Below are 23400 nucleotides of genomic sequence, written 5' to 3'. Positions count from 1 at the left end.
AGGTGAGTTAGGAAACATTAAATTCTATATAATGTGTCTGCCCTGCAGAAGACCATAATTTTCCTCTCTCAAATTTATTCCACACTTATTTCTGTACACCTCGTAAGGTCTTCCAGAATCTTTCTGCAAGCTTTGTGTGGAGCCATCTTGGGTGCCTTATGTATGTATTATAACTTACAAAACAACCCCAAGAAATGTCTCCTCACAGAAAGTTTCTCCGCAATCAATTTCATGTTCATAACCTGTTGGTGACATCCAATATGCAAGTTGTTTGGGAAAGAACAGACTTCAGGCAGTAAGGTCATAATTTTTGAAAGAAATTCAGGTGAAAGGGAAAGACTACATAATAGAATTGAAGGAATAACACATTTGGAGATCAGTTGGAAAACTATTGCACTATTCCATCTCTGATGTGCAGGATGAACAAGCACAGTGGAAATCTGTCTGGAAATAACCTTAAATCCATGTGAACAGAAAGTGAATTTCCTTAGGAGACATAGTTTGATACTGTTATGAGAAGAAAATGGTGGTGGGGGGTGGTGAAAGATGATTTTGATCCCTTATTATTTTGGATGGAGAGCATACAGGTTCTCTCAGGAATCACTAGATTAGTTGATGGATATTTTTCATCTCTCTATTTTTCTTTTAAAAATCAGGCAACTCTCTATTTTTGTTTTCCTCTACTCAAGAATCTGTGCATCCTTTCCTGTACTTCAACACTAGTTTCTGAAACCTGGTTCCATTAATCTCAAGTACCCCCACCCAATCATTTCGTTTCCCAAAGCATCTATTCTACCCCCCACCACTACCTTTTTAAAAACTTTTACTTTCAGCTAATTTGTTTCTGATTTGTGTCTTTAGCTAGATCTTGAAGGCAAAAGAAAAAAAAATTACACTATCAGGGAGACATGGGTGTTTGAGTATCTGCATAACAAGAGATCCCAGATTGGAAAAAGTTAGATTATTAGGTCGGCATAGATTAGATACTGTGTTTGCCCCCTAATCACTACTCATCTGGAAAAGGTCTATTCTGCTATTAAACTTGACCTCTTGGACTTTGTATAAAGAGATTGGATTAGAGACAATAAGATTTTCCACACTGGAAACTTATTAAATTTTTAAAACATTAAACAGATCAAACTACGTAGTATGAAAATATTTTTTAAGCAGGGCAAGATACACTGACACTAATATATCTTAATGAAAAATTGTTTAACTTGACTTGGAACTCTACTTCATGTCTAAACAGCCAAATTAAGCTCAAGGGTTGTTCCAAATGTAAATATTCAGCCCTGTACATAAAAGACAATAATTAAGCTAAATACTGATTTCCTTTCCAAACTTTAAAAATTATACCAGGTTTCATCTGGTATTCCTTTTCCTTAATTTACTAAACAATAGAATTAGCATCAGAAGGAGAAAGAAGATGATTGTGAACACCATCCTGTCTTCTGACAGTAATCAAAATAACCAGTTACTTAGGAAAAGACTGAAAGAAAGTGACAATTGATTCCAGAAAGAAATGGGGGAGTTGAGAATGTATATTTCATCATCTCTCAACTGGAAAGCTGAGAATATTTGAAACTTGGATTTTAAATTAATTGCTTTTTCTTATGTATACTTATACTATGAGAAGTGAAATGGATCCTTTGAAGTTTTACCCTGGCTTAATTAATGTGCTTATGGTTCCTTGAAGAAATATTTCAAAAGAAAATATAAATGAAAGATAAGGCTGCCATACCCTCCAGTTAATGTTGATGAAAAAAAATGAAGAAAGAAACAGTTACTACTTTCCAATATTGTTAGAAACTTGCCACTCTGTTCTGTTTTGACCTCCATGATGACAAGACATTGGATACTTTGATGCCTCTTTCAATGATGTTATATTAGCAAAGAGTAACAACTCAAAAGAACATGCATCCTCTCCAATTTCATTCATATGCACTCCCACATGCACGTTAAGTTCTAAACATCTTCATTTCATTGGAAGTGAGGATATTACTTTTTATTAAACAAATGCTATTAAGTCAGTTCTGTTATTCTTACCAATTTTCAGACAAGAAGAGTAAAGTGAAGAAGGCATTTTTTGGTAACTAGCAAATGGCAAAAGTGGGATTTGAGACTATGCAATCTGACTCTGGTATCCATACTTTTAACAATACTCTACTATTCTAGAGGCCCCATATATAGACTCTGAAGGAGGGGTAGTCTTGGTAGCCGCTAGTATTATTTTCTAAAAATATTCTTTTCCCCTAATTCTCTTCAACTTCTTTCTTTTTAGGGGAGAAGAGGAAGGAAGGGTCATGGGTTTTATATATGTGTTAGTAATATACAGTGAAATACTTCAATCATCATACACTTGACTTCTCCTATACAACTAAATTTTCCTTGACTTATGATGGAGTTATGTCCAGATAACTCCATTATAAGTTGAAACTATAAGTTGAAATGCATTTAATACATGTAAATAACCAAACATCATCAGATTAGCCTGGCCTACCCTAATCATACTCAGAATGCTTACATTAGTCTACAGTTGGGCAAAATCATTTAACAAAATGGTATTTTGTTTTAACAATAAAAGGAGGCCAAAAAGAGGATGGTACAGCTTTTACATCTCAGTTATTAATTTATTTTTGAAGATTTTATTTATTTGAGAGTATGAGAGAGAGAATGAATGTAAGGTGGCAGGGAGCAGAGGGAAAGGGAGTGGGACAAGCAGATTCCATGCCAATCATGGAATCCAATGTAGAACTTGATCCCAGGACCCTGATACGATGACCTGAGCCAAAACCAAGAGTTAGATGCTTAACCAAGTAAGCTACCCAGGTGCCCCTATTAATTGATTTTTAAATTGTGTTATAATCTAAGTTTTTAAATCTTTGGTGCCAGTCTTTCTTCTTTTGTAGAACTAGATATAGCTGCAATGATTCTAAGTTCCTACACAAATAGATCCTCAGAAATTGTCAATTTCATTGGCTGATAATATTACAAAATGAGAATCAGAGTGATTTTTCAGAATATTTACGCTTCAACCAGATGTTATTCCTTTGCAAAGTAACTGAATCATCAAAAGATAAGAGCTCCAGACGCAGCTTAAAGAATCTTCTAGTCTTTAAGGAAATGAGCCATGTTGAGAAGGGGAAACTCAGTTAGAGATACAAATATTCATTTTATCAGGATCATTCATTCATCTATAAGTTCAACATGGATTTATTAAGCATCTTTTATTTGCCAGTTCCTGTTCTGCAACAGAAATAGAAATGATGCCAGATATATTATCAGGATAGGTTTCACACAGAATATCATTTAATGCCTTTGTTGAATTCAGTTACCTTTTTCAACAGGCTCATATGGCAATTAAATGTCCATTTTTCATAGAAAGTTCAGAGATTTTTCCTGGCTTTGATTTATTTTTTTTTCTTTTAAGTATAGCAAAAAATAAAAACAAAACAAACCTACTAGCTTGGTTAACCTACCTTGGTAGCCTATTTTCTATTTTTCACAGCTAGCTTATTAGTATTTAATATTTTCAACCAAGTTATAATCTTCATGGAAATAGAAATACAGATAAATGTGTTCTAAATAAGGGTACAGAGATGTGTATTCATTACATGAAGGTTGTTAGCTGACTAACTACTCTGATTACAGATTGATTTTTATTATTCCCGGGGAAAGGTAGGCATTAATATGACCTATGGATAGAACACGTTCTCTGTTCATCTTTTCTTTGCTTGAATCACTTGCCCAATAACTAGCATACATCAGAGACTGGAGGAGCATACAGTGAAGGCCTACCAGTTAATTTACAACATTTCCTTTTAAAAGACTATTTGGGTTTATTTTGTAATCATAACAATTAATGCAATATTATAGGATAATCTATGTCTCTTTAATCCTTTATGGATTGAATTTTATTTAATTTTTTAACACAATTCAAATGACAAATTTCACATGCATCAGAATGAAATATTATTTTCTATCGGTGGGCATCAAGGCCTACAGAGAATACAGATAAATAGTTCTGACAGGGCAGGAGAACAATCTTCTACATATGGCAATTTTCTTACTGGGTTTGGGTATCATTGTGGTCCCTATTGGCCAGAATGGCCATTTAACTTCTGTAGTCTAGCATTGCTTACAAACAAGACAAGGGAAAATTTAAAGAAATATCTTATACAACCAAATACTCCCTTCAAAAGAAAACTTATTGATAAATTATTTTCGTAACCATGATTACAACAAAATAGCTACCCTAGACAGAAAATGCTGTACTTCAATAACATGTTATAATTGGTTAGAAATTTTGTACTTTATCATTTCACAATAAGTCTAGACAAAATAAAAATGTATTTAGCTCTTTCTGTTCATCATAGTTAAATATAAATTCACATTCCCTTAACAACAACAAAAAATAATGCTGGGAAAAAATGTTTACCTATTAATGTGCTGCTTCTTGTTCTATATCAAACTAACAAATGAAAAAATGTTTTCAGAATTTAAATATTATAGTTTCAAAATAAATTACTTTTATTAAAAAAGTCATATTTACTGTCATTTTCTCCAAATCTTTGTATACCCACCAAAAATAACCTGAGATTTAGACTATTCCAGATAAAAACTCCAAAGCATAAAATAATTTCCAGGAATTAACTTTATCTTACTAAATATATATGCATAGGTAGGTATAGGTATATGTACATATGTATATATATATATACACACACACATATATTGTAGTATAAATATATAATACACTAATAAATACATGTATTATATTCTACTATTTTTTACTTGTGTATATCTGCAAGTCATGCTAGTCTTGACTAGTGTATTATAATACTTATTTCTGATGACCATGGGATAGCAGCTATATTAAAGCAAACAAAGAGAATTATAAGAAAATAGAAATAAGGACTGATGAACTAAGTACTGTAAAATCTTCAAGATAATATTGCTTGGATATCACAGTGAGAAAAGTAGGTATAGTGTTAACTGAGGAGTAAAAAATCTCAAAACTTCTCGTGAAAAGTTCAATGCATTCTTCATGAGGAAATGGTCATGAATTTAACATATTTAGACAAGGATACCTAAGTGGAGGCACTTTAAAAATATCCTGAAGTAATTCTGTAGTTGTTTCCTTCCTGATCTCTACCTATTTCTGATGAACTCAATGTAAATAAACATTTGCTTTTTAAAAATCAGCTTCTTCCTCTAAGGTAATTCCTTCTCCTGTTCTCAAATCCAAGCTGTGAACCTGACCTTCTCCATAGTGAGATCAGAATAACTCCATCCATTTTCACGGGTCAGTAAAGGCCAATTGCTACAAGGTGACATCCTGAGTTAAAGGGAACAATACTTTGAAGTCAACCAAAGATAGATAGCATGGTAGTCTTACAAGCTAGTATTTTTTAAGGGTCCACATTAGTTTATTTGGGGACCTCTAGACACTGTATATATTAAAAAATCTATTTAATACCTAAGACAAAATGATGGAGGGAAAAGCCTTGCAGAAAGTTGGTTTTCTCTTCCTATTAGATGCAAATACATCTAATTAAGCAGAAGCACAGCAGTGGAATTTTGTAGTGTCCATTACATGTTTGAATTGTGAACAGGCCATTTATGAATTCATCTGAGAGGGGAGCTTACAGCCAGCTGGTGTCAGAAATGGAATCATTATCAGGCATTGTATAGTTGTCAAAAATAATAACAAGCACCATTGACCTTGGCCAAATTTGAACTGGTTATTTAAAAACAAAAATACTAGAAAGTGGCATAGCTGTTTTTAAGGGCTATAATGTCTTTAAAATATAACCCCAAAGAAACCTGTAAAACAAACTGTTTGTAATTTATTGTTGCTAAATTTCCAGATTATAAGGGAATTTTGTAGTGCAATAAATACAAATAAAATCTGTTTTATTAAAAAAGGATTTTGAAAACCTGTAGTAAGCTGCTTGCTTACCCTGGACCTCTTATATGGGATTCCATTATTTACAGAAATGTAGTTCCTTGTAATAAAAGACAAAAGATTTAGAGTGGAAAAAAAATCCCAGGACAGGTCATAGATCAGTCTTTACTAGCTATAGGATATTAATTATTTCATTGTTTGAAATGGGAGAGTGTGATATATTCTCCTTTCTATAGTTAATGTGTATATAGTGTGGTAGGGCTTTATAAACTACATTTTAATATACTACTTTAATGTTATTTATTTTTTAAAGCAGTTGCTTATTAGTAAATGTAAATAATACCCATCACTTGGGAGATGCACTCAATAAAAATTTGTAAATAACTCAATAGGTGAATTGGATAATAATCTAAATAACTTAATCTTATTTTTTCTATAAAAAAAACCTTTCAAAATTTTTATTAGTAATGTTTGTGTTTTCCTAGTGGAGCAGATCATCTTAAATTGGAATGTAGAGTCATAGGAACTGTGAAACTATCAGAAATAACATAGCAAATGGTAACAGAAATCTCTCTAAAACTATTCCCATTGCTTACAAACAAGTCATTACCCCTATTGTGAAAATTTTGGATCTTATTTTGCTCATATATGAAATTATGAGGTTAATATGTTTAGAATTGTCTCAAGTTATTCTTTGGCAAAGATAAATTAATTTATCTTGCTTTAAACCAGAACATTTCAGCAATCTACAAAAACTATATAAAAAAAAAGAATTGATAATTGAGTTTTTAAAAATGTATATTTGGGCAATCTATAATTATAGTTACATATATGTATATTGAATAATAAAATCAAAGGAAAGAAGTCAAGAATCTAAATATTTTAGAAATATTACTTCAGCATCTACTTAGAATAAAATATACTAATTCTCATTTTCAGAAAATATTTCCATGAATAACTCAGTAATATTGAGTCTTCACTTCCCATGCTTCAAGTATGCATGAATCAGTTATCACATAAACCAAGGACTGCTTTTAATGGTTTATGTAAAATGATCCTATTTTCATGTTTCATCTATTAGAGAGAAACACTGACTACTAACTTTTGGATACCAGATGTACATTTAAAAAATCATGTAAAAAGACATTGGACACAACTTAAAAGTATAGAATGGAGAAATAAATTGTGCCACATTCACATAAAAATATTACACCACAATAAAAATGAACAATCTACTGATATATTCAAATGGGCAATCACATGGACAAAATGTTGAGTAACATAAGCCAGACAAAAATGCATACATGGTATGTGATTCTATTTATATGAAATTAAAATACTGGTAAATCTAATCTATGGTGAGAGATATCAGTAGGTCATGAGATACTCTTCTGGAGTGTGGAAAATGTCTATATCCTGATCTGTGAGATGATTACATGTATATATGCATATAAGTATATATATGTAAAATATTCATCCAGCTGTATGCTTAAGAATTGCATGTCAAATATCACCATTAAAAAAACCTTTTAATCTTGTAAAGAAAGAAAAATCTAAAGAACTATCTTCAATTTTTCAGAATAGATGCTAAGTGAACGTTTCAACAAAACTCATTAAAGGAATAGAATGCCCTAGAATGTACATCATAGACGCAATTATAAACTAAAAACTTTAATAATATGACTTTACAGAAACAATAACCCATGGGGAAGTTTATATTCAATTATATTACTGTTGATTAGCCTTTTCTTTTTTTTTAAATTTTTTTTTTAATTTTTTATTTAGTTATGATAGTCACAGAGAGGGAGAGGCGCAGAGACACAGGCAGAGGGAGAAGCAGGCTCCATGCACCGGGAGCCCGATGTGGGACTCGATCCTGGGTCTCCAGGATCGCGCCCTGGGCCAAAGGCAGGCACCAAACCACTGCGCCACCCAGGGATCCCTGATTAGCCTTTTCTATATTTAGCAATGAAGCTAAATCCTCCTTCCATTATGCTTCTATACCACTAAAGTTTTTTAAAATAAGAAAAACATAATATTTGCTAGCTGGGTATAAATGACTTTACAGGCTAAGAGGCCCTTATGTAGAGGGAAGATGTATTCAAAATCAACCCTCTGGGAACTAGTGTTATTATCATGAGCAAAAAGGCCATTTTTCCCAAGTCATAATTTTCGCCTGCAAAAAACAAGGGAGTTAAAGAAATATCATTCAATGATCGTAGCTCTGAAAGCCAAAAAATCAAATATCTGAGTGTTGGAAAAGTGATTTTGAATGAAATTTTTCAGTGTTCATTGAGATACTTTGAATCACAAACAATATCAGCATTACGTGAAACTTAGTTGAAATAAAATGAGCAATTTTATAAAAGTGTATATATCATGCCCATATGTATCCCCATTTCTTTTAAGTTTTAGTCCTACCAACAGAGGTTAAAAATCCACTGCTTAAAAGTTACCAACAATTGGTCTGTTTTCAAGTTTCTTTCTGCACAGCCTGTGATATAGACAAATTGTCAATTTTAAAGAGACATGGTTGCAGTCTAGTGAGAAACACCTACTTCAGAGCAATGAAGCACTTTAGGAAGGATTCTGAGTCGCTTTTGTGGGACGCCAAAATATTGCACTGCTTGGGAGCAGTGGATGGTTATCAGTGGCCAGAGGGAAAAAAATCACTGTGCCTCTCTGTCTTTATTTTTAATAACATATACATTAACAAAGCAAGCTAGTGAAATTTCCTGAGATATTTCCCCTTATTGTGTTATTCCACAGGTCTTAATACTTTAAGCCACTGATACGCAAAAGAGCTGGAGTAGAAATGCAGTTTTGCCCATATATATTATCTTTTCTTTTTCTAGAGAAAAGCTGCTGATGACTAAAAGTGTTTCAGTGGTCACTGGCTATTGCTTAACATAGAATGATATTAAACGTACTTCAAATATTAGAAATACTTACAGTATAAAAAAATCTGTGTCTCCCGCTACTCTCCATCAAATGGTTGATTTTACTTTTTTGTGTGTGTGTTGTTGTTAAGAAAAAGAACTTTTAAGTCAAAAGGCTAGAGTTAATGTTCTGGATACTCTTAAGGTCAAGATCATTAAATATGTAGTACAGTGGATAACAGCATGATGTAGAATGCAGAAGCACCACCAACACAGGTTCAAATCTTGACATCAACACCTACTAGCTCTGAAACTAGGAAAATTACTTAAGCACTCTGAGCCTCCCATCTGTTGAGTAGGGATCAAAGGATCCCCACCTTTGATGGTTGTTTAAAGGATTAAGTGAGATGAGATATGTGAGGAACTGCACAGGATCTGAATCATTGCATCAACGACTGGGTATATATAGCATTTTCAACGGCAGGGCTCGAGTCACTTGAAAAAATGTCATAGACAGGATAAAGGGTTCCATCAGCATACTAGTAACAAATGAGTCAGTTTTCTAATTACCTCCAAGGTCAAATTTTTGAAATTCTTTTAGTAATACTCTTAGGAAAGCAAACTATTGTTGAAATGGTAATGGGTTGATTATAATAAATCTCTGAGCTTACACAGGGTAAAAACTCTTTCATTCCTGGTCCAGTGCAATCCCTTACCTTCTACTTCCTCTTATTCTTTTAACCATCAACATGCCTTCCCAGAAGAGTTTTAGACAAACTTGGCTATTTCTAGCTCCAAAGAAAAGAAGTCTATTTCAAGACCAAGAAAATTGTTCAAGAACACGTCTCTACCCAATGGAATAATATTAATGACAGTAGTTTATCACTATTGAGTAGGTAAGTAGCTCCAAGTAAAATGCATGGATTAAAAAAAAAAAAACTGATTTCCCAGACATATAAGTTGATAGTCATTGCTTACAATCCAATACAAAAAAACAATGTACCAGTGTTCTCTATTTTTACCAATGTACCTGTATCTTATTCTTAATATTTTCCTTATCACTAAGCAAAGAAAATATAAAGATTTCTTAATTTCTTACACACACACACACTTACACACCATTTCATGAATATATATGTATACACTCATACACACTTTTCCCAGCTATAGCTGAATCATTTTGCCAGCCTCAGAGGTTATATAATACAAATAGCATCAAGGCATGGAGTGCATATAGTGGGTCCACACAGTGAATAATCAATTTTCACAAACCTGCTATAAGTTTTGGTCTGGTTATAACTTCCAATACTTCAATGGTTCTGCTACCTAAATAGAAATTATCCCAGGTAGTCATAAGTATTAATTTCCTTCATCTAGTAAACCTAGTAATGATGCTTCCAATCCAATTTAAAAACCATTAAAATGTGTGACATTTAAACCCATTATAATTTAGCTCATTTCTGTGAAATTTAGTTAGAAGAAAGCAGCTGTGCATTTGCACATCTGTAAATTACTTTTAATTGCACTTTTCTCAAGTGAGAAAGGAGAAGCTTAGCCTACAATGCAATTTGTATATCTGACCATACCAGTGCTGGTATATACCTATGCCTTATGTATAATTTCATTTTGGACTACACAATCTCATCTCCTTATTAATCTAGATTTATATGTGATTTAGCTATTCCAAGTTTGATCTTGAGAAGACTTTAAGATGGAGGGTGGAGACGTAAGCTTTTGATCACCTTAAGAGGAGAGAACAAATTTCATAGGTAGACATGTCTAGTTCTGAGAGTAAAAAATGTGCAAATACTATTACATTCATTCTTAATGATTTAGATATTGAAAATTAAAACAAATTCCAGATGCGAGGTAGTTTGATAACTTAAATGTTATCTAAAACCTATTCATTCAATAAATCAGCCCTTTGTCTTAGTATTAGACATTTTGAACTACTGATTAGCAAAGTCAACTACTGCCTTCTAATAACAAATAGCAGTTTCCAAATTAAAACTGTTGGCACAAAAATATGTCAATAGAAAAATGTTATCATTCCATAAATATTCTGAACTGATTATTGCTGTGTTCCATCTGCCAAAATTACAAATCATTCTGTTTCTACATTGTTGTTGATTCATTTCCTGACAATTGAAGATGTTTTAGAAATAGCTAAATCACACTTGAGTATGAATTCTCTGCGCATCAATCTTTTTGAATGTCCTATCTAACTGTATTTAAAACTAACTATTGACAAAAAAAAAATCTATCTATGGATGGTGGATTCTAGGAATGGAGAGAAAAGAACATGTGATCAGGTTAGAATCCACCAGAACAAGTGATGGAAGCATACATATAATTTTCAAAAATTGCTCCACTGGCACAAAGTACGTCTAAATCGTCATGCCTCATGAAAAATGTAGTAAAATTGTTTTTAAAGAAATGCTTTAAAAAAGTAATTTGCAGAGTACTTCTCAAATAGAATTAAAGCTTATCCCACAAGTTTAATTTCAGGACAATAGTTTCTATCATTTCAATAATTTAGACACACAATACATATTGATATATATTACTTTGAACAAAAAATAATTTATAACAACTCACAAATCGAATATACATGTTGCAGAGTTTTTAGCAACTCAACCTTTCACATGCAACTGTCTGCATTCTTCAGGAAAGTGCCCAGGTTTAGGGAAGAATGAAAAACTAATTATGCTTCCTAAGGCTTACTTAGCTTGGTTATTATGCTGATTTGGTCATCTGATTGAGCTGACCTACTCAAACTGTTTTTTTTTTTTTTTTTTAAGTCACCATACACAGAACACTGCCTCTGCCAAAGAAACCCCAACCACACACCTTCCACTGAGAAATAAGAATGAGTGTGTTCTGCAGCAACCCTTCCGTCTAAAAATTTCTGAGAATAGTGACTTTAGCTGGGAAGTAGGAGTAGGGGGTTTAAAAACAGGGAATGACTGCATGGGCCATAGATCATAGAGACAGGGCCACAACCATCCCTTTTCTGCCACTTTCTCAGCTGTTCCTGAGTGAAGAGTCAATGAAGGTTGCTCTTAGAGCCCATTGAGTATCTTTCTAGCTTGCTGTTTATGTGTGAATAGAGAGTTGTGATTAGTGGCTATAAAAATACACCATGTCATTAATCTCAATCTTATTTTCTACTTTAGTTTTGTAACCGAAGTCCACAGAAAGCCCGTGTATTCCTCACATTTCGATAAACATTCAAACATACAATCACTCCTTTCAAAATCTCCACAAATAGTAAAATAGTTGATAATCACAGAAGGGAAATTTTTTTGAAATATTTCAAGCATCCCCCCACCCCCGCCCCCCACACACATGTTGACCTCTTCTGTTAATGGGAGAAATAGAAAGTAAGACACCACTTAGTCTCATGGTATTTTTAAAGAAAACTATTACGCAACATTTCAATAATAGCAAAGAGGAAGCAATTATAAAATTAGTAATATTAATAGTTTTTGAAGCAAATGATGAGATTCCAGATGTTCTATAAATTAGTAATTATGTAAAGCCAGTAATAATCAAATCTTTAGAATCACCACCCAAACATGTAAATGACCACTAACTTGCGAATATTCAGTGCTTTTAATCTATCCCAATCATCGAATTTGATGTGGTTGTCTATATTGAGTCAAACAGACTAGATTTCAATAAGAAATTCAAACCTTTTGCTTATTTAGAGCAATATGGAGTAAGAATAAACTTAGACCTTCCTACTACACTCTCTAGCCTAATGGTCACAAGACAGATGCCTCAGGAGATAGGCAGATACTCAAGACGAAAAAATACCTGAACGCATAAACAAGAGAAATTTTTTTTTAGAAAAAAATTTTGAGCCTCAAAAAGGAGATCCCTTTGCTGATCTTGATTTTGAGAGTAGAATATACAGGTAAACTTAAATCATCATTATTCAAACATACAATAGGTCAAGTTGCTTGTAAAATAAGCCTTACCATGTTTAAAAACTATATCAAATAGCAAAGTTTACTTTGTGATAATTTAAAAATTAAACCAATATTAAGTTTAAAAAGTGCAACAAGTGTAAATCAACCATTCTTTTAAATGAAAAGGACTTCAACCTGGAGAAAACTATTTTTTCATTCAATATTAACTACATTTAAATCAAAGCACAACATTTAAAAATTACTTGGTTACCTAATTTATGTTTATCATTTGGAAATATGATAGTTAAAATACTGCACTTAATTCTATGGAGAACGTCTTACAAATGCATTACAAATTGTAATTATTTTTTTAATGTTCAAGATGTATGGCTTTAAGGAAATGACAAAATATTCCTATCGGCCGTTTACTTGAAAAGTACCTCCTTTTATTTTGCACGTACTTTCTCTAAAACAACAAAGGTTAGTGTCTCACGTGCTTCACTTATTTACTTTGTTATTGCAAATTCTAGATCATCTCACATATACTAATCTCTTGTGGCAGAGGTCACTGAAGTTGTGCCAAAATTCAATAATGACGTTCTATCTAGTATAGCAATACATTTATCTCATCGCTGGAATTTAGACCATGTAGAACAAAGCATTTCATTTAAATGATGAAACAGTCATCAAGAATGCCCTCTTGCAAACACTTCTCACATTTTAAAAATTAAGGATAGAATACTGCAGTTGTAAAGCTTTCTTTTCAACACAAAATTAAAATTAACACTTAATTATATAATATGTCTTTTAATTAGGGGACAGAAAGCACTTTATGTGCCTGTTGCATAATTGAAACAAAAACTCTGTCACACTTAAAATGGTAAAGGCCCCAAATCTAAATTGACAAATACAAATGAATTTTACTTTTCTGAAGAGTGAAGAAGTTTCTACTTGTAAAGTGAAGTAGGTTTTAATATTCCCAAAAGGATGGAAAAACATGACAAATAAATCATTCAAGCTGTTCTTCATAAATAGATTTAGCAAAAATATTAAACTATTTTTGTTTTTTAAAGTAATTGGATTCTGAAAATTGTTTTTAAAATGTCAGTTCACCAAAGAAAATGTAATCAGTATTTTGCATTTATGCTTCCAAGTAAAATTAACTAATAATTTTGTCAAAAAGCCCATACCATTGAAATGCTCAATTACAATTCATAGCTATAGCAAAAGAAAGTAAATTCCTTAGCCTTTTTCATAGAGTATGACAAATTCTTCTCAATACTTACTTTTTCTACCTCAGTTCAAAAATATTTTTCAGTAATTGTGTACAATTAAGTTTTTTTTCTGCACTCACAAACTAGCATATCTATGTCCTCTAAAAGTTCTATATTTTAAGGCATTTACTTTACTATCACTTCTAAGTAACCAAAAAAAATAGAACCTAAGTTTTTCAGTAGAAAAATTATTAGTATATTTTAGAGAAATATTCTGCCAATTTCAAATAAGTAAAAGTGATTTTAAAATAATAAAAAATGAAAACAAAATAATGTTACGTGTATGAGAGCTAAGATTACAATAAAAATAGAATTAAAAATAATTTTTAAGCCAGAATTATGCTGAATAAGACAAGCGATCTTACTATTCTTGCACCTGTTTGATGATAACATGTTTTTGTTTTTACCCAAGTTTTGAAATGTTATGTCTTAATTCCTTTTTAAAAATTACAGAAGTTTGCATTAAAAGAGACTTCCACTGTGAACTCACATAGAAGTATAGAACTTATTCAGGTAAATTTCTATAAACAGCAGATATGTATTACCTTTTCCCAATTTATAACATCTATATATTTTAATGTTGACTGATATAATTTCAAACACTCCTTGCCTAAAAGCAACTAGTAGTAAAGTATATACAGCATCATAATTCAGCCCACAACAATTCAAAACATTTTGTATATAAACATAAATTGTACATAAACATAAATTGATCTGCAGGAAATCAAGATACATTTTCTAGTGCTAAAATTTACTTAAAGTAATATTCACTTTTTTCTATGACCCAAATTAGCAACATTTTACATTGTGTAATAATAAGGGGAAGATAACCATAGTGATAAATATAGGAAAAACATATCTAATAAGACAGGTCCGAATCATATTTCATTGCAGGGGAAGTAAATCTAGGTCTTATTAATCTTTTAAAGAGAAATATGATTATTTTAAAGTAGAAAATAAAGTTCCACTCTAAATTACTTTCGACTAACCTATGAAGCAAAATAATATTTAGGACAATGATAATAGGATTTCTTAAAGAGAAACAAAGCAACCGAAATCCTTCCTACTTTTCTACTTTTAAATACTCTGCAGTGTATCTACTTTTAATGTGTAAAGGTATTGCTGAAAACGGCTATATAAAATCCAAGGTTGTTAATATCTGATTACTGTAGTATTTCATCGCAACTTGAGAATTTAACTCTTAAAATACTGGAGTATATAAAATAACATATCAGCTTACAAGACAAATTCAGTTATAGTAAAGTCAAAAATCCAAAGTTCCAAAAATTGAGTGTAAGGTGTCTTTTAGCTTCAGAATTTCTTTCATGAAAAATCATGTTTAATTGCAAAAAAGCAATCGAAAACAATTATTAAAGTTATTCAGTTATCTATAAATACCAAACATTTCTTTAAAACATTTGCTAGAAATACCACCAAGATGTTAATAAATTTTTAAAATTATATAATAAATGTTAAGACTTTTTAGAATCCCAAATGCCATAACATTTAAAATATACAAAATTCCTATTTAAAAATTGTGAAGCTTAATTGTGCGTACAACGAAACTTCTAGAAAACTTCATTACTTACTGTTCACTGAGTATTACTTACAGAGATTAACAGTTTTAAGAATTCATCTGTTATTTATCCTCAAGTGTTTTGAATAACCCTTTCGTACTGTATACATCTCAATGAGATGGCCACCCCTACTCTGGTCTGCTGAGAAAAACAAAAAAAAAAAAAAATCAGTAAATTTTCTTTCAGATTGCTTTTCAAGAGATTGTTCTTGTTCTAACCTATTTGAGGTGGCCACAAGCAGGAATTCATAATGATAAAGAGCAACAATATCAGGAAATTTTTTTACGTGCTTGTTTCATATTTACTGTATAAAGTCATTTTGACATGCCTACACAACTGGTTGTGGCAGCTTTCAGACATGATTTCTAATCAAAAAAAAAAAAAAAAAAAAATTGCTCCAGGTTCTTTACAGAAAGCTTGCCGCTGGGAAGTTGATTTTGGCCAAGTGCCAAAATCATGTGCAAAGGGGCCTCATTAGGGATTCATGGCAGCCTTCAGCGCTAACAAAAAATGTGACCCAACAGGCTAAATCAGCGACTAAAATTAAAAAGTAAGAGACAAAGACAACTTACTTAATATTCCTTCCAAAGCAACATTAAACTTTTTTTGGTAATTAAACCCTTGTTAGTCTAATGCAGCGTTCCTCTGTCCTCAAATGATTGTACAATTACTCTTTAAAACTTGTCAATTTCCCTTCTAAATACACTTTCTTTCTGTGGCAGTTTACAAAGATTTTGCTATATAGTAAAACTCTATATCCACTATAATCAGTTCAATAGCAGAAAACAAAATCGTAAAAATGCAGACCACAGTATTCCCTTCAGATTTAAACAAACAAACAAAAAATAAGCAAACAACAGTCAGTACCTTTTAAACTTCTACAAAAGTGAACATGCACACTCCAAAGTCACGACGATGGTGAAATCATTCTCACTGCCCAACTTTTCCCCCCAAAAGTAGATTTGATATGTAGCCTTACCTAGATGTCTTCTGGCTTTTCTGCAGATCAAAAAGTTTCCTGCCTAAGCACACAGATATTCTTTCACAAACCATAAAGGCCCTTTTATGAATCCAGCACTGTAACAGGCTGCTTTCCACACCACGTTGAGAGCCCAGTGCGTCAGCTCTCAAGATAAAATACATTGCTAATACACAATTAGTGGGAGAGGTTGTCTATTGGCGAATTTATCTTAATGAAAGAAGGAAAAAGGTTTTTTCTTTTTTTCTTTTTTGTTTTCTTTTTCTTCCTTCCTTTCTTTTTCTTTTCTTTCTTTTTTCTTTTTCTTTTCTTTTCTTTTTTTTTTTCTTTTTTTTTTTTTTTTTTGGAAAAGCAAAGAGGGTGCGGTCAGATGTTAGCTTTTGCCTGAGAAAAGGGCCCTACACTGCACTAGTACCTAAATACTAGCAGAAGCTGCCTGGGAAGAGAGCCAATGGAAGGACTTTGTTTGACCCAGCTGCCAATCTCCCCTGAAGCCGTGCGCCAGACTAAACACTCACACTATTTTAACTCAAATCAGGCTACAGCAGCTGTTTGCTTTCCGGCTCTGAGCTGTGCACCCACCATGGCCTGTGCAGTTCACCCGGCGAGCTCTGCTAGCTGCCTGGCTGAAATCTGTTCCGGGTTGGGATTTGTCATTGGAGAGCAAATTTTAACCCTATTCCTCGTGGTAAACACGGACTGGTTGTTCAGCATTTGGATCTGGTAATTTGGGATGATTTTAGGATCTTTTTAAAAGAAGAGTGATATTTTATACCATAGAGGAAAATTGAGATTTGAAGGATTCATACATTTCTTTGAAATTCTAACCTAAACTCTTCTGACTGTTCAAATTAACACTAACATAACTCTTGAGTGTAACAATAAGAAGATACTATGCATCTCTAAGAAAATGGTACCTATTTACCCTAATCCAAACTTCTTTAACCCTGGCAAGATAGAAAGTTGACATCACAAGACTGGAAAGACTCACATCATGCTAGGAGTTAGTACTGACTGCTCAATGCTCTGGGAAGTTCCTCCAGAAGCAACACTGAGGCACACAAGTAGTTTGTTTTCCTTATATGAAAAAGTACCAAGTGGCCCAATTTACCTTTCCTAAATTTCTAAGCTTATTTAGCTATTAATCAGAGGGTAAATGTGCTCTAAAATGTGCCCACTGGTAGCCTACAGTGGAAAGGAAAGAGAGGTTAGTCCGGGAAGTAGAATTTAAGTAATCGTCAAAGTTATCTGAAGTAGCAGGAAGAAGATCTGATAACAAAGATCTGTTGCACACTAGCTAGGAGCCAAATATTGTACCTGTGGAGAAAATAAATCAGTAAGTCATTCGACATATGGAAGAGAGAGAAGTTAGGAGGAGTATGATAACATGGCTGTCACCAAGTTACTCTTACTTGTGACCAAATTCCTAATTATGGATAATAGTGTGAGAGAAGACATCTTTTCAGTTAGAGATTTTAGTTTTTGCTATTGCATTGGGGTAGAAGATGTCTCTTCATTTAGGGCAAATAGCCAGTAAAACTTATTTTTAACTTAAAAAATTCGGTTCATTATCCATAGTCAGAAGATGAACAAAAAATAAATATTTCTCAAGAACTGTGAAAGTATGTCCAGCAATGTTTTCAAAAAGTTGTTTCTTCTGTTTTAAGCAGAGTTTACTTTGTTTCTATTCCTGCCCCCAAATGATATGTCTGTTTTCTTATCTTAGAAACTAGAGATCTAAATTACAAAAATTGTAATTTTATAATAAAATGTATTTCCTCAGATGGGAAGTGGTGAATATGGTTATAGAGAGGTTGAACTATTAGGTTTTATGAGTGCACATAAACTGAGGGACCCAATTCATTAAAAATGCATGTCAAGATAATATTGTATAACAGGTGGGTTGCTATCCTTCGTCTGACAATAATATGTGTAGGAACCCAAAAGATTCCTGCTGGAACTGGCTCCTACATAGCAGAGTATAGTCTGATGCTCAAAATTCTTATGGAATCCAATAAAATGCTGGGAAATGGCTTATTTTTGCCCTTTTCATTCAATTCCAGAAAATACTCAACATGTTTCTCTGAATGGTCGATTACAATCTACCAAGCATATACTGGGTGCTTACTGCTCTGGAAAGTTCCTCTAGAAACAACACTGAGGCACAGCTATAAAATGGGGTCCCATAATAGCATCTGTTCATCTCAGTAATTACTTCTTTTACACTGTGTTTTGCATTTTGAACTTCTCCTTAGATGCCGGGACACAAAGCAGCTAGTTCCTATCATGAGTGTTGTGGGCTGAACTTTCTTCTCCTTCCAGCTTTTCATATGTTGAAGTCCTCACTCCCAGGACCTCAGATTGTGACTGTATTTGGAGTTAGGAATGTTGAAGAGACAATTTCACTAAATGAGGTTATTAGGGTGGGCCTTCATCCCATATAACTAGTGAGTGCCCTTCCAAGAGAGATTAGGACTCAGATCCACACAGAGGGAAGACCACGTGAAGACACTGGAAGAAGTCTATCTGCAAGCAAGGAGAGGGTTTTAGAAGAAACCAAACCTTCAGGCTCTTGATCTTAACTTTTAGCTGCTAGGATTGTGAAAAAAATAAAAAGCCATCCAGTTTGTGGCATTTGTTATGGCAACCTGAGGAAACTCATACAATGTCTAAGTAAAAAGGAGTGAAAAATTCTCTTATTGTTGGAAAGCAATTTGTATCTATACTCAAGTGTTTGATTTTGTCCAAGAGATTAAGGAAGTGTACATTATTCCCATCTTCCAGAAAAGAGAAGAAATTATGTGTATGCTGAAGTTTTATATAAAAGCCATCTGTGATGTTAAAAAGGACAATATCACACAATTGCCACTCTTCTGTGATACTTTCTATTTCATATTTTGAATAGAAATCCTGTGTTTAAGTCATTGTGTGGTACATAGTAAAATAGTATGTGCACGATTAATATGCACAGTCTTTACAAAGACTATGGAATAAATAGGTTCCTAGCTTTTCCTTTAGGGCAATAAAAAAATGGTGTGTAAATCTTTGATTTTGAAACAGTTTTGATGCAGGAGCAATTATAAACAAGCCCTGATAGACCCTAAAAATTTCCTCTCAAGAATTGGAAACACAAAAAGTCAAAGTTTGTAAGGGGGAAATGCAAATAACTTTTATGAAGGGAAGAGACTCTAAATGAAGAAGAAAGAGAAATGTGGATGACTTGCAAGAAAGTCTGGCTAAAGTAAATGTAGTGATACTGAACGTAATCAAAGACAAAACAAGTCAAGCGTTCATCAGAATATCTACCAAGGGAAACCCTATTTGTCCAGATAATTAAGGGATGGACACTCCACTTGGAAGCAGCAAGATAACAATGAGAAATGGATTAGTCAAGGAATATTTCCGCCATTGTGGTAGGCAGAATTTCAAGATGGTCACCAAGATTCCCACTTCTTGATGTACACTTACATAATACTTCCACAGAGGTTGGGCAAAGCCTGGGAATATGATATGACTATGATAAGACAGTTGCTCTTGGTTTGGTATCAACCTCTAAATAAGAGTCAATGAGATCTCCATGCAAGATTAGTAGAGGGAGAAAGAAGAAGCCAACTGGAAACTAACACACTTGCCCAGAGGAAGTAGGGTGAGGTAAGATAAAGGTGATTGGAATTACCACTGTAATGAAATACTGTTTTACTCACAGACAATTCCCATTAGCTGATTTATGGATGTGACCATTCATTCATCTTCTGATTCACTCATCCTCTCAAAAAATTCGATTTAGTGCCTACTTTGGGTGGGGCACTGGGCTAGGGATTGTGTTGGATAAAAAACACAGCCCCAGGGGGTCCCTGGGCAGCTCAGGGGTCGACTGCCTGCCTTCGGCCCAGGTGAGATCTGGGAGACCCGGGATCAAGTCCCACATTGGGCTCCCTGCATGGAGCCTGCTTCTCCCCCTGCCTGTGTCTGTGTGTGTGTGTGTGTGTTTCATGAATAAATAAATAAATGAATAATAATAAAATATTAAAAAAAAACCCACAGCCCCAGATGTCGTGTTTTGGATGGTCTAATAAACAAACTGATAGGCCAACAGCCAATTCCAAAGAGAATGGGACTGCATTCATTGAGCATTTCAGAATGCTGAGATGGTAATGTCCAGTGGTTTTATGGATACAATAGGATGTTATGAAAATGTTGATATTATTACATATTCAAGTACTTAAAATAAATAAAAGAGTTACTGTGAAGACATTATCATGAAAAATGTCATATGTTTTGTCTCCCTATAGCTTCGTGATGTCATTGCCTACAGGTGCCTGGATATGTCACTGCCTGTGTGAAATGATGACTGTTAAACATTTCCCTTATTATTTCCCATGCTAGTTGAGACCAGAAAGACCATGTATCTTTTCAAATGCTAACATTTAAAAATAAAATCCAAGACATAATCATTGTCCACAAAAGCCCATTATTACTACAGAGTAAATTGCAAACTACACTACAATGGCTTTCACTCTAAGCAAGCTACAGTACTACTAATAACACAGTACTTTGAACACCTGCTTCCTAATGAGAATACCCATAAAACACCGAGAAACAATTTTAAATAGATGTGAAATGTAAATTGAAGGAGATCATGGAAAACTCAAATTATTATAAGGAAAACGATCTTAAATGACCATGTATTTTCCATGAACATCATTAGAAAATATTTAAAATAAAACATAATACAACATACAATTCTTAAAAATAGATTAAAAAAACCCACTTCTTTCCTGGGGTAGCAAATGGAGGTGCAGACAGACATATAGGAACACACATGAACAAACAAATATGGTGCAGTTAACAAATGTGGAAAGCTGATAACCCATTTTAATAATCTGGTTAAAATTTCAGAATTTCCGCTGTAAGTTTTTTAAAAACCATTTTGTGTTTCACTGCATTGTCTAGAACTATAAATCTGGTTTTTGAGGGAATCTCTGTAGGCATTTCTATATTTTATCAAGTATATTTTATAATTTCAGGAGAATTATGAACAATCCAAATATTATGAACAATCCAAATATCCAAAGAGACAGCATGAATATCCTCACATCTATAAATAGATTGAATTAATAATCAATCAATCATCTTTTCCCCAAAAAATCACCAAACCCAAATAATTTTACATATGATTTATATCAAACAAACATTTAAGGAAGAAATGATGTCAGTTCTTCACAATCTCTCCCAAAGATAAAAGCAGAGGAATGCTACCCAGCTTATTCAACAAGGCGAAACTAGATTAAAACCAAAAATTGCAGACCTGTGTTTCTCACTGAACACAGACACACACAAAAAACCTTCATAAAATAGTAACAAGTCAAATTTGGTAATGTATAAGAATTATACACCTTGACCAAGTAGTATTTATTCCATGAACGCAAGGCTTGTTCAACATTTGTTGAATTAGTCAGTGTAATCCACAATATCAACAAACTAGGTAAGGAAAATCATATGACCAAATTAATGGACACATAAGATGCAGCATTTGACAAAATCCAACACTTAGTCATAATAAAAATACTCACAAAACTAAGAATATAGGAGAACTTCCCTAGACTGATGAATGACATCTACAAAAACCTACAGATAACATATGAGACATTTTCTCTCTAAGATCAGAAACAAGGCAAGGATATTCCCTGTCATCACTCCTCTGTAACATTATATAGGATATCCTAGCTCATGCCATAAAACAAGAAATGAAAATAAAAGTATGAACATTGAAAAAGAATAAAAACAATTGTCTTTATTCATAGATGATAAGATTGTCTACATAGAAACATACCAAAGAATTTTTAAAAATCAAGCAGCTATAGCAAGTTTTCAGAATACAAGATTAATAAACAAAATCCAATTGCCAATTAGAAGATGAGTAAGTTCTGAGGTCCTAACATACAACATTGTGCTTATAGCTAAGAGTATCACATTGTACTGTGAAAATTGCTAAGAGAGTAGATCTTAAATGTTCTCATTATAAAAAAGAACTATGTGATACGATGGAAGTATTAGCTAACAGTATATAAGCATATCTAGTCAACAGGTTGTACGCCTTAAATTCACAGTGTTATATATCAATTGTATCTCAATAACACTGGTTAAAAATACATTAAAAACTTTTAAAAAAGCCAACTGTTTTCCTTTTTACTAGCAGTATAAAAATGAAAATTTGAAAATTAAAAAATATCATTTATAATAGAATTCTGATTGAAATGCTTTAGTATAAATACACCAATATATGGACAGTACATATATATGGAAAATGACAAACTGGTGATGGAAAAAACAGAAGATATAAATACATGTATGTTTGTTTCTACTCTGTTAGTGGAGAGGGCCTAGGATGCAGGGGTTCCACTATAAATGTACACATCCTGCACCCAGATCTTGGTTTCTAATACTCTTCTCCAGTAAAAAATAAAACTAGGTCTCCAGTGGAGAAATGCCTGATTCTAGGACTTGGCAGGAAATATTGCAAAACAGGCCTGGAATATCTTATAGTACCAAAAAGTAGGTAAATGCCAAAAAATAAAAATAAAAGATAAACAGTGATGAAGACCTATCAAAAGGATACAGGAGGCAACTGAAAGAGGTCCCAACTGCCTCTCCTTAACTGCCTACTCTAACTGTAAGTTGAACATAGTGACTTCCTTCCGAAGAGCATAATATTGAAAGAGAGAGAAAAAAAGGCAACTTTACCATGGAGAGAGGTGACAAACACTTCTAAAGCCCACTGATGAAGGCTAACATCAACAGTGATAAGTTATTTTGATAGTGTTCAACTTTGATATTAGGTGATGGGTCCATACAATTTATGTTTGTGG

The 23400-nt window shown here is 33.1% G+C and overlaps 1 long non-coding RNA gene across 1 annotated transcript in view; it reads right to left on the bottom strand.

The window, feature by feature from the left end:
- LOC102154980 overlaps window positions 1-20133 on the bottom strand; it is a 385976-nt gene extending 365843 nt beyond the window's left edge. Inside the window, exons 1-2 of the long non-coding RNA XR_005382146.1 lie at window positions 16532-20133; window positions 15586-15693 (exon numbers count right to left, since the gene is read on the bottom strand). This is a non-coding gene — a long non-coding RNA (uncharacterized LOC102154980). The remainder of the gene's footprint in view (window positions 1-15585; window positions 15694-16531) is intronic.
- Window positions 20134-23400: the final 3267 nt, after the last annotated feature.

This window comes from Canis lupus, chromosome 31, assembly GCF_011100685.1.
Source record: "Canis lupus familiaris isolate Mischka breed German Shepherd chromosome 31, alternate assembly UU_Cfam_GSD_1.0, whole genome shotgun sequence".
In the NCBI taxonomy this organism is placed as follows: Eukaryota; Metazoa; Chordata; class Mammalia; order Carnivora; family Canidae; genus Canis; species Canis lupus.
The sequence above is the reverse complement of the archived record's forward strand: the minus strand, read 5'-3'. Positions and strand labels throughout refer to the sequence as shown.